The sequence below is a fragment of the Malurus melanocephalus genome, unplaced genomic scaffold (genome assembly GCF_030028575.1).
Source record: "Malurus melanocephalus ecotype Western Australia unplaced genomic scaffold, MMel_1.1 scaffold_501, whole genome shotgun sequence".
NCBI lineage: Eukaryota > Metazoa > Chordata > Aves > Passeriformes > Maluridae > Malurus > Malurus melanocephalus.
This window is the reverse complement of record NW_026623733.1, coordinates 471,802-483,174: the sequence shown is the minus strand read 5'-3', so window position 1 is coordinate 483,174 and position 11,373 is coordinate 471,802.

Genomic DNA, 11,373 nt, shown 5'->3' with positions numbered 1-11,373 from the left:
AAGGATTACTTCTTAACTGCTTGTGAAGTAAATGTGTGCTTGTGTGTGTGTGTGTCTCATCTGCACTGAAACACAAATGGCAGCATCAGAAACCTACTATGAAAAATACTGTTTTAGGTTCTCTTTGCCTGGGTGCTTCTGGCAGCTGTCCAACTTATATACTGTCACAATGGGCATTATAGAGGTTTATCTAAAATCATAGAATGGTTTGGGTTGGAAGGGACCTTGAAGATCATCTAGTTCCATTCCCACCATGATAAGACAGGGACACTTCATTAGACCAGGGCACTCTAAGCCCCATCCAACCTGGCCTTGAACACTTCCAGGGATGCTCCGTCCACTGTCCCAGTGCCTCACCGCCCTCACAATAAAGAATTTTTTCCTTAATAGCGAGTCCATTCCTTTTCATGTCACTACATACTGTTCTAAATACATAATTAAAGTCATCTACATTTCTGCGTGCAAATACAAATTGATTTCTCCTAGTTAAACATCTTGTGCAGAACTTTAAAAATAGAATTGCCTAGGTGTTTGTACAGCATATGACAAATCCTGAAGCATGAGTGTACAGAATAAACAAAAAAAAGTGCTTCTTTAAAGGGTGTTTCAGGATGAAGAAAAGGGCAATGAGGAGTCTGCTTCCAATGTAGCCTTGAACTTCTGCAAATCTGTGAGTTTATGTTTGATGCACTCTGCTGGCATCTTTTCCTGTATACATAAAGATACACATTTGTTTGAGCCATAAAGATACACGTTTGTTTATTTGTTTGTTTGTTTGTTTGTTTGTTTGTAAATATACACATTGGTTTCAATGCCAAGTGCTTGCTTTTGATCTGCAGTTCCCATTGAAGCCTGTTGCAGTTTCAAGCAGAAAAAAACCCCACTCTCTTGCTAGTTACCAGAAGTATTTTAAAATATAAATGCAAGTTGTGATAAGAGTTTGGAAAGAAAGGGGAGGCATTCTTATGCTTCTCTTTCTATATAAAAACATTAAAATTGTTTCTGTAGTTAGATGTCTTTTTAAACAGAGGGATAGAAATGTCAGATATTTAAAGTAGGTGTATGTGCATCATTACCATAAGGTGAAGAATTGTTCTTCAAACATAAAATTCACCTGTTTCTTCAGTGRAAGTGCCACATGAGAATAAAATGTGATTTATATCCATAAAATAAGTTTTGTGCTATTTTTGTAACCGTGGTTATATTTCATCCTTAGTGTGCAAGCATACTCCATTTTAGGAGGAGCCAACATTTTACTGGCTTTTGCAAATGCAAAAAAAAGTTATGCTTCTGCACAGGCAGTGTCAATTTCTGTTCTAAGGATATTTTTTAAAAATTCAAAAGGGGCTATTTTAGCAGCATGGTATTTAATGGATTAAACAGTAGCATTCCTTTGACGTTAGCAATGGAGTTTGGTTCTAACATTCAGAGAAGGCTTATGGAAAGAAAAATACAACTCATGTGTCCCTGAAWGGTATCATGTATATTCCATGCCTAATTGCTATGTCACTGATACGGAGACACGCCTTTGTATCTTCCAGACAGAAATCAAAAAAGAATGTATTTGCTTCATAATTCAAAGTTCTTCATCGTATCTCATTAAAACTCAGGTTGTTGTTAATTTTAACACACACAGTCAGATCTCTGAAAGTTACTGTGCTGCATCCATCATCTTTCTATATGATGTTAAATATAATGAGGGTTTTTTTTTCTATAGAACTATAGAAGCAAAAAATGGTTTGTAATCAACTCTTGAAATTGCATGTATTTGTTCTGCACGAAACACTACAAATTGACAGTCCATAATGGTCATCTCACAGTAGTCTCATAGCTTCGAAAAGGCATTTTCTCTGCTTGATAGGAAGGCATAAGAGGCTTTCAACCCAGTTTTGGAGAGGTAGAAARTAACTTATTCAAATAAAATTTAGGTAATTATTTTTTGGGCATAATAGGCTTTAATTTATTCCTGTATATTTTGTGTAGAAACCTTTCATTTGAGATTCAGAGTGATAAGGAATAACAGTCTAATGGATGAAAATTGGTTTTTGATTCCTTAGAACTTAAAACATAAAAAGTACTTAGATAATTTTTATTAAAAAGTACTTAGATAATTTTTATGTGTTTTGTCCCTTGAGTTTCAAAGTCTTTCAGAGTGTTAGATTCCAGACTGTTAGACAAGCTTTTATGGTGTCTTTAACAACTGGACCTTGTATTAGGTACTCTAAGACATGTGTTTTTCTCACATCAGAAATTCTACGGTTGAAAAATTCCAAAAGCAGTGTTACTGAACAGGTATAACAGCAGAAGGTACACTCTGGACTTTGTGGATGTATGCACATGTCCTGACCTAATGAATRTGTTTTCTGGCTGATAGCAGAGGGATTTACATCCCTTTTTCATTTGTTTGTTTTGTTTTGTTTTTTGGGGGTTTTTTTGTTTGTTTGTTTGTTTTTGTTTTGTTTTGGTTTGGGGTTTTTTTTTTTTCACAGAGCTAGATTCTGTGCAAAGATTTCCTCTGAAAAAAAGCCACCCTGAATTTCTATCAGTCAAAAATCCATGGTTAATGGGACTTAGAGGCATATTTCCAAATATTGGAGATGGCATGGTTACCCTGTAGAAGAGGARCCTGTAAGGCAACAGCATGTTTCAGTTCACTTCTCAAAATGCAGAATCTGCTGATTTGCTTGCCAGTTTGTTGGGTGAGGTGTCTTTGATCCTGCTGTCTTCAAATCAGGACGCTGGTCRTGCAGAACTGCTAAATATGGGGTTTCGAAAAAGCCCCAAACTAAACCAGTTTTCAGTAAATTTGAAGGAGACTGAGAAGGTTTTTAAGACTCAAGCATTAGGCTAGAGCTGTTGTGTTAGTAGCACCTGTCACACCAGAATATTTTGGTTTCTAATCAGAGACAAGGGGCGTTTTGGGCTCCCTCCCTCAGATAGGCAGTCCTTGAAATTTAAATGGATTTTGAAAATTCATTTAAAATCAAAGCAGGTAGCTCTGTTTCAGATCTGGAAATATCAAAATGTGAAATAATTAAACAAATCCTTTCTTTAGGAAGCTTAACAGAGCTTAAAAATACAAATGTAAATCCCTGTAAAGCTAAAAGCCAAAAGCCTGCAGAGTTTGCAAGAAACTGTCCTGTTCAACTGAATATGTTCAGATTTGATGGGCAGAACATCTTAAAATGTCACATCTCACAGAGAAGCAGAACAACTGACTTTTTGGGAGAGAAGACTTTTCTCCCCCTTCTGTGATTTTTTTAAATGCTGGGTTTTCCCAGGAGGTAAGAGAGATTAAACAGCATCCGCTTCTAATAATCCACCAGAGTGCTTGCTGCTAAAGCACGACCTGAATTTAAGTAGATGCTTCATTAAGGCTCACCAACTCCTTTGATATCAGACTTTAGCATAGGCCTGCTGTGTGATTGTTGGAATTCATTTAAGGCAGAATTTTCAAAGGTAATTTTCTAAGTAACCTAGGTGYTTGCAATATCTAAAAAGCATTATAATATTTTAAGCAGTTTTCAGAAGTCTGCTTTCAGGTGCTGCTAAAGAGGACTGGAAATTTCGTTACTGAGTTCAATAGGATATGGGATAATATGTTGATGCCTTCCCATTTAAATTTTTCTATGCCTTTGACCTCACTGCAGAAAGTAAAACATATTTGATGCAATCCGTACAGCCATTCTCCAGAGTGCTGCTTTGTCATAACTTGCAGTGATATTTGTATTATAAKGGCCTTTTTCATCCTTCCTGAAGCTGAAACAAGATTGAAATACTACGCAATCTGTGAATGATTAAACATAAATACTATGGTGAAATTTTAAAATTTCAACTCCTGAGATGACAGAAAATACTAATATAATTCATGTAGCTACATTACAGTGCACTAATGCTGTGACCCAAAGCAATTTGAACACAAAGTTGATGGATTGCAGGAATACCAGTGGGAGAAGAACTGAAATGAAATATGCCATTCAGAGGTACCTTAACAGACTTGAGAGGTGAGCCAGTGTAAAACCTCATGAAGTTCAACAAAGCCAAGGGCAAGGTCCTGCACATGGATCAAGGCAAAACCAAGTAGAACCCCAGGCTGGGCAGAGAATGGAATAAGAGCAGCCCTGAGGACTTGGGGTGTTRGTGGATGAGAAGCTCMACACAACTTGGCAATGTGCACTCACAGCCCAGAATGCCAATCCTGTCCTGCTGCAYCCAAAGCAGTGTGKCCAGCAGGGYGATGGAGGGTATTCTGCCCCTCTACTCTGCTCTGATGAGATCCCATCTGCAGTGTTCAGCTCTGGGGCCCCTGGCACAAGAAAGGGTTGGCCTGTTGGAGCAAGTCCAGAGGAGAGCCATGAAGATGACCAGAGGGCTGGAGCACCTGGTTTTTTGATGACAGGCTAAGACCTGCATCTGTTCATTCTGGAGAAGAGATGGTTCCAGGGAGACCTTAGGGCAGCCTTCCAGTGTGCAAAGGGGCTACAAGAAAAGTGGAAAGAAACTTTACATTCAGGTTTGTAGTAATGGGATAAGGGACAATGGCTTTAAACAGAAATAATTCAGGTTTAGATTATGTATTAGGAAGAAGTTCTTTACTGTGAGGGTGGTGAGGCACTGGAACAAGTTGCTCAGAGAATGGAAGTGCTCAGGTCTAGGTTGTATGGGATTTTGAGTAACTTGGTCTAATGGGTAACATCCCTTCCCATGGCAGGGGATTTGGAACTTGAGGATMTTTAGAGTCCCTYTTTCAATTTAATGGTTTTATGAGTCTCTAACTATAGATCGTGTATTTAAAAATTACAGTGTAGTAACATGTTCACTTTAATTTGGTGGGTGTTTTCATGGATTGTTTGAGCTTCCATCTCCAGCTTTTTGTCCTTTTTCATTTTTTTCTCTTGGAGATGACTAACTTTGACCATAAATGTGGTCAAAATTCTGAGCACCAGTTTCGGCAACAGAATAGGCTTACATTAGAAGTGACCTTGCCTTAGCTCTGGGAAATAATGGTTACTTTTACTTTGCTCCTCTACACTTTGCTGATATAATTACTCTCACTTGGTCAGTATTACCAAACTCATTCAAGATGCTCTCCCAGACTGTTCCCACATCTGATGTTGTTTTTAAAATAGTGATATTTTAAATGTGTAAATACACATGGAAATTCGTTAATCATAAGGGTTCTCAAACTTGCATCTGASAGCTACAGGGTTTTCTGGAGCTGGCGACTGGCTGCTTACTTATGAGCAAATGAGCAAAGTGCTGGTTTTGTTTGGCAGCTACAGGAGTTTTAAGAATAAATTGTGGTAATGGTAGAAAAGGTAATAACAGTTAAGGAGGCTATGATCTGGTTATGGGTTTTTTTCCATTCAGTTTACTGTGAGCAAGTGTATTCAAGTAAAAGCAGCTATCCAGCATATTGATYATCTTTGTTTCTGATACTGTGAAGWTAGTGGGACTAATTGCACATGGAATGGGAGAAGGGTTCAAAAGAATTTACAAGACTGCATTTTTTGTGAAGGATTTTTTATAGTGCTGTTAACAAAGGATTTCTGTGTTCATTGATAATGAAATAAATTGGATTGGATCACACACTTYATTGGGAGGGATAAGATGTGGAAAAAGCCCACTTAGTTTTGTGTCAAGAAGTTTAATTTTGATTATTAAAAATTCATCTCTTCTTAATTACAGAAGAGAAGGGTTTGCAAAATGACAGTTTAAGKTTTTGTGTGTGATTCCTATTTATGTATTAAAGAAGATGGGGCAGTAACATGTGAAGARTGCAGACTGAAAAACAGCAAATGCATTATGAACTCAGTGTATGCTGGTTAAATAAGTGCTAAGAATTTCTGTCAGCCAGAAGGTGGTAGCAGAATTCTCCTGTAACAGCTCTGACTTGTGTTCCAGAAAGCATTYTCAATACAAAGTGATTTTGAAATGCAGTTCAGAAAACATATTTCTTTTAGTAGCAGGAACAAATAGCACTGACTTTTTTTTTTCATTTGGCAGCATCTTTGAGTAGAAAAGTGTCTGCACTTATGCCTGAGATGTCATGCATYGGGAATGCRTGTAGGATCTGTTACTTGGGTTTTGTCTCTGTTTTTTTTGCAATTGTAATTACAGTTTTTACAGACTTTTTAATGCCAAAGGGAGCCATTTATGGGCTGAGATGACAAGAGATTTATTTTCCTCATAATATCACAAGACWGGAAGATGTCAGTACCATGAGAAGCCCAGATAACACATTATTTCCATCCAGAGGAACTCTGTCATTCTTTCACAGATATAAACACAAATGCAAAGAGTGATATCCGTCAGCTGGAACTGATGCAGCACCCCAGTCACACTCTTATCAAGTGTAACAACTTGAAGTGCAAAAGGATAAGTTTCATTACTCTGTTTTATTGTTTTGTGATGGACCTGTGATACTTGTGTGACCCTCTGTGCACATAACCATTCCTATTTCAGCAGAGGCTCTCTTCATCGCTGCAAGAAACTTGTGAGAAATTCAGGCTCTGGAGCACAGCCTGTCCCTCATTTTTTCTTAACCTTTGTGTCACAGCTGTGCTGATACTCAGTATTCCTGTGCAGAATTCTTTAAGAATTGTTCTGTCTTAGAGATAGTTTCTATGGTAACTATGATTGTGATTTTTRTGGTTTGTTGGGTTGTTTTTTTTTGTGTATTTTTTTTAACTTACTGGATAGTTTGGAAATAGAGGGAGCAAGACTTTGATGTGATGTTTGGAAGAGTCACCACAAAAGAATAAGCTAGAAAAACAAAACATTCTACTTGATCTAGCTATCATTAAACTGAAACAACAGTTCAAAAGAGCATCAGTCGCTTCTTACAAGCTGCCTGGCAAATAAGTAAGCAGGCTGGAGCTGGTGGAGCTATGCAGGAAAGAAAAAAAAAAAAAAAAAAAAAGGAAGGAAAAGAGGCCAGAGGAAGCTCTGCCACTTTTACCATTTTGCACCTGAGGCTCTTTTTCAAATTGGCTTTTTACAGTGACTGCAGCAGCTTTCATAGTCTCCCTTTCTGAAGTTCTGACTGAGAAAAACATTCACTCAGAAGATTACACCAAGAGAGTATTGTATCATAGGTGCTCCTCTCTCCATTTACTATTTATCACAGTATAAATATGAAATCATTTGGGACATTGTGTATATAGCAGTATGTTGTACAGAATTCTTCTGGAGCCATAACGATGACAGKGATGAAGATACAAAATGAGCTGCTTCAGAACACAGCAAAAGATGKCAGGAAATACAAATGATAAATTGATTTATGTATCAATAGATGTGTAAATATTAGAATAGAGGTATAGAAACATGATAAAGACCCAGTGGGTGTATCCTGTGTGAAAAACATGCCAAGATATTGAGGTAATCAAAAATTTCAGATATCAATTTTGCACATTTGCTGGGAAAGCATCTTCGTAGGAAAGGTCTTTTTTTAGGCAAACATGTAGATGTTGTAAAGATGCCATGGTAAGATTGCTGGTAACACTGCAACACCTGGGCATTTGAAAAGCCCCATGATAGTTTTGCCAACAGCCCTGTTTTCTCCTGAGGCAGAAGCTAGGAGAGGGTTAACCCAATATGAGCTCACTCAATGAAAAACGAAATGTTTATGTGATAAATAATAAATGTCCTAAAATTGTATTTAGAGATATTGCCACAATGCTTGCTAGTTCTCTGTCTGTATTTAACTGTTTCATTTCAAAAGAAGGAGACAAAATGTTTATTTTGGGGAACCAAAACAATGATAGGAAATCAAAGGGAGCTGATGAAGGAAAAGATACTCTTAGTGGACTTCTTTGGTATTCTGTCAGTGCTGTTGAAAAAATACATTATCATACTGTTTTGTTGCAAAATGGGGGGAAAAGGACCACGTTATTCAGAAGTGCTTTGCAGATATGGAGTTCAGTTCAGCACAGTCCTGGAGAGTGACTGCAATTTCAAATGTGCAGGGTACAAAAGTGTAATTTCTAGATAGGCACAAGCAAATCTTTTAGAAATACTRTATGATTTTTTTTATCTCCAAGTCTGAGAAGTCCTAATGAAACCAAAAGATGTTCCCATTTACGTTAAATTGGTACTTGGCATCTCCTTTGAGATTATTGAATGCTATTTTATCTTTGTATAATGCTGAATGACTATTTGCTGAAAAATTGAGGTTCTTTTAAGGTTCTTTATGATGGACACTAAATTAATTGGGTTATCTGAACTCTATTAGTCATCTGAAGCAACTTRGTCCCTATTTCCTGCTTTTAATGACTTATGTATTTGGCTGTGGCAGGAGAGGAAAAGAGCAAACGAGAAAATGTCAGTGCAGTTATTTGMGGATAATGCTTCTATCTGGAGAGCRATGACCGCCACAATTCTTGCAAGGRGGCTAGATTCTACAAAAYTCCTAAAACTGAAGTGAAAACCCTATTGCAGTAAAAAGTGGAAAAGACCGCATTCTGTACAGTGTCCTATGTTGACCTCTTCAAAATTTTCCATTRCAGACAGTGAGAGACCAAGTGAGGAGTGAGGACACCCAACTGCCRCTTGTCCTTCACATGGCCCTTTATCCTCTCTCAGTGATGGAAGTGAAGCCTGCAGCTGTGTCTATTAAGCTGTAAATAAATGGATCTGTCAGTCAGTGAGAAATTTKAAAAAGAGGAAAACTATGCCGTTGATCATATGTTATCACTAGGAGAAGCTTAAGCATTGAAACTGCTGACACTGATCATGTTCTCAGGCATGAGTAATTTGGAGTAGAACTAGCAAAAGCAGAGTATGCATCTGTAATTTTAGTTGGTGGGCTGGTCTCAGAATTCTCCAAAGCAGCACGTAAATWGTCATATGACCAGTTGTTTAAGCCTAAATCCATAATAAAAATAATGAGTTATTTCAAAATATATGAGAGCAAGCAATTAGTTACTGGAGGTCTAAAAGARAAAAAAAATCCATATTTGTCATGCAAAGGAAGCTGGAGGTCCTTGTCTTCAGACCTTTGTGGTTGCTGAATAGATCCCAGTGGGTGCAAGTGCATTGCACACTGAACTGGTGCTGGCAGTAGAGGAGCACAGAGGCTTTGAAACAGCTCTTCTGAGGGATGCTCAGCTGGAGAATGGAGATACAATGGCCAGGTCTGCTTTAGATGGTCTCAGCACCACAGATCAAAGCCTCAAAACAGGACYATTGCCTTGCAGTAATACCTAGTGGCAGATAAGCATGGGAGCAATGGGCATATGTAAAMTACATGGTGTAGTTTGAGCACAGCAGCACCTGCCTGACTATGGGGATTTGGTCTAGAAAGGCTGACACACTCAATTGAAAAAGTGTGACATTGTGTCATACTAGATTGACAATAGGTTTTACTAAATTTGAGCTTATTTGGTGAAATTGTCACTTTYTGGGGTTTTTTTTYCCCAGATTTTTGCTCAGATCTGCRCAGTTGATGGCAGTTTCCTTTGTGTCATTTTGCCTTTATTGCAGTGTGCCATAATCCTTGCTTAACATCTCCATAGAAAACTATATTAGCAAGCAAAATATTGATCTGCACACTACAGCCTGTTTCAGAGCTTAAGGTGATGAGATGTGTATTTTCCTTATGATCTTCTAGGTGTTTGCATTGCTATTCCACATTGGAAAAACAACCTAATCAGTAAGAACTGTGAGATTTCCCTGTTTTCACAGTTATGTGAATGCCACCCTTCCTCAAGTAATAATCACTCTCTAACCTTACATTCGTTGCTCTTCCAGATTTCGCAGCCAGAGCTGACACTGCTGACAGCTTGATAAACTGTTTGCCACTTAAGATGGCTTTGCCTCTTCCAGGAACATTCTTTCCTGTGTATATTCACTTTGAAGAACCACCCTGATTTTAATCTGATGTTTCTGCACAAATTAGGCAGCCTTTGCTCCTRCAAAATTACTGAGGGGGAGAAAAGGGTTTTCTTGTGGCTCAAGAAAGAACAAGTTCATGTGCAAGAAGAGYTCTGTGGCACTGATAGTGTGGGTGCCCCTTGGTGTGGGTCCTGGTTTCACATGGGTCTTGGCAGTAGGATGATACAGTTGAAGATAAAGTTTGCAGGTTGTAGCTTGCATTTCATTTCATGGTCTGCTGTGAAAATTTTGTTTGCTTTTTAGGTAATTTGGTGACAATTTTACCATCAGGTGGTGCTGCTGCTCTAAATCCTCTCTGTTCAGTCTTGATTTGAGAAAGAAATGCTGACACTTGTATTTCAGCATCCCAGTGATTTCTCAGGCTCTAAAGAAAAATACTATGAAATATTGCTCAGGTATAATGTTTTCCATGCATTCCTGGGAAGATAATGAATCAGGCTCTTTTATTATAACAATGTTACTGTGCTTGTAAATAACATCTCAARAAAATCTAAATTATTTCACATTTGAAAGGTTTTGGACATTCTGACTCTTCTTGCCATAGKGTCAAGTAATATCCAATGAATGTTTTCTTAATGCACCCTGAAGTAATTATTTTCATACATAATGCTTGGGGACAGAAGGTTATTAAAAATGACTTGTCTGAATTATGGGAAATCTTTATCACGTCAAGGAAAAAAAATCCAGGTAACTTGTGTCATACCTAATTTACTTGTTCTAGGTCAGGCTCTCCTTCCTTAAAAAATAATTGGAGAAAGGATGCCTGTCCTGTTTGACACTGACGGAAAAATCGTATAACATCAGMACAAACAGGAATATGGTTACGCTACCTCTTTCCTCTTTTCAGAAAGCAATGAGGCATAGCTGTTTTATTGCATTTGTTGTCATTAGTCAGGGCTACTGCTTGTTTGTCTGAGGCTAGCAATAAACACAGTGTGATTCATGCAGAACTGCTTGAGGGATGGCTTGACTCCAAAAGCGCAGTTTAGCCTTTATTTGGCAGTTGTTTGCTTAATGCAGAAAAATGTGTATGAAAGCCAAGAAAAATGAATCTGTGCTGTAACACACAGCTTGTAAAATTCACTTGATTTATCCTGTGAAGATATTGCAATATAAAGGAATAATGAGGACAATGCCTGCCTTCATTTTCTTTTACTTTTTGGTTATGCTGTCATCTTCCATATTATTGCAATGGATTCAGSCTTACATGAAGTCATCATGACTAATAAAATGTCTTTAAAATCAAAGATGATCTGTGATGCTGAGCTTTGAAAGGGCATTTTTTAAAATCTAATTGTAACATATGTGGAATTTTCTTTCCCTTGTATGATTACTCTGATTTAATCATGAACCGTAAGGGAGAGATGCAGTGGAACAGAGTAGCAGAGCATTTGAAGAGGCATTTTTGCCTCTCCAGAAGTAGGTCATCCACCATAAGTGCTGTGTTAGGCTGATTATTGCCTCTGTCCTTTCCTCTGT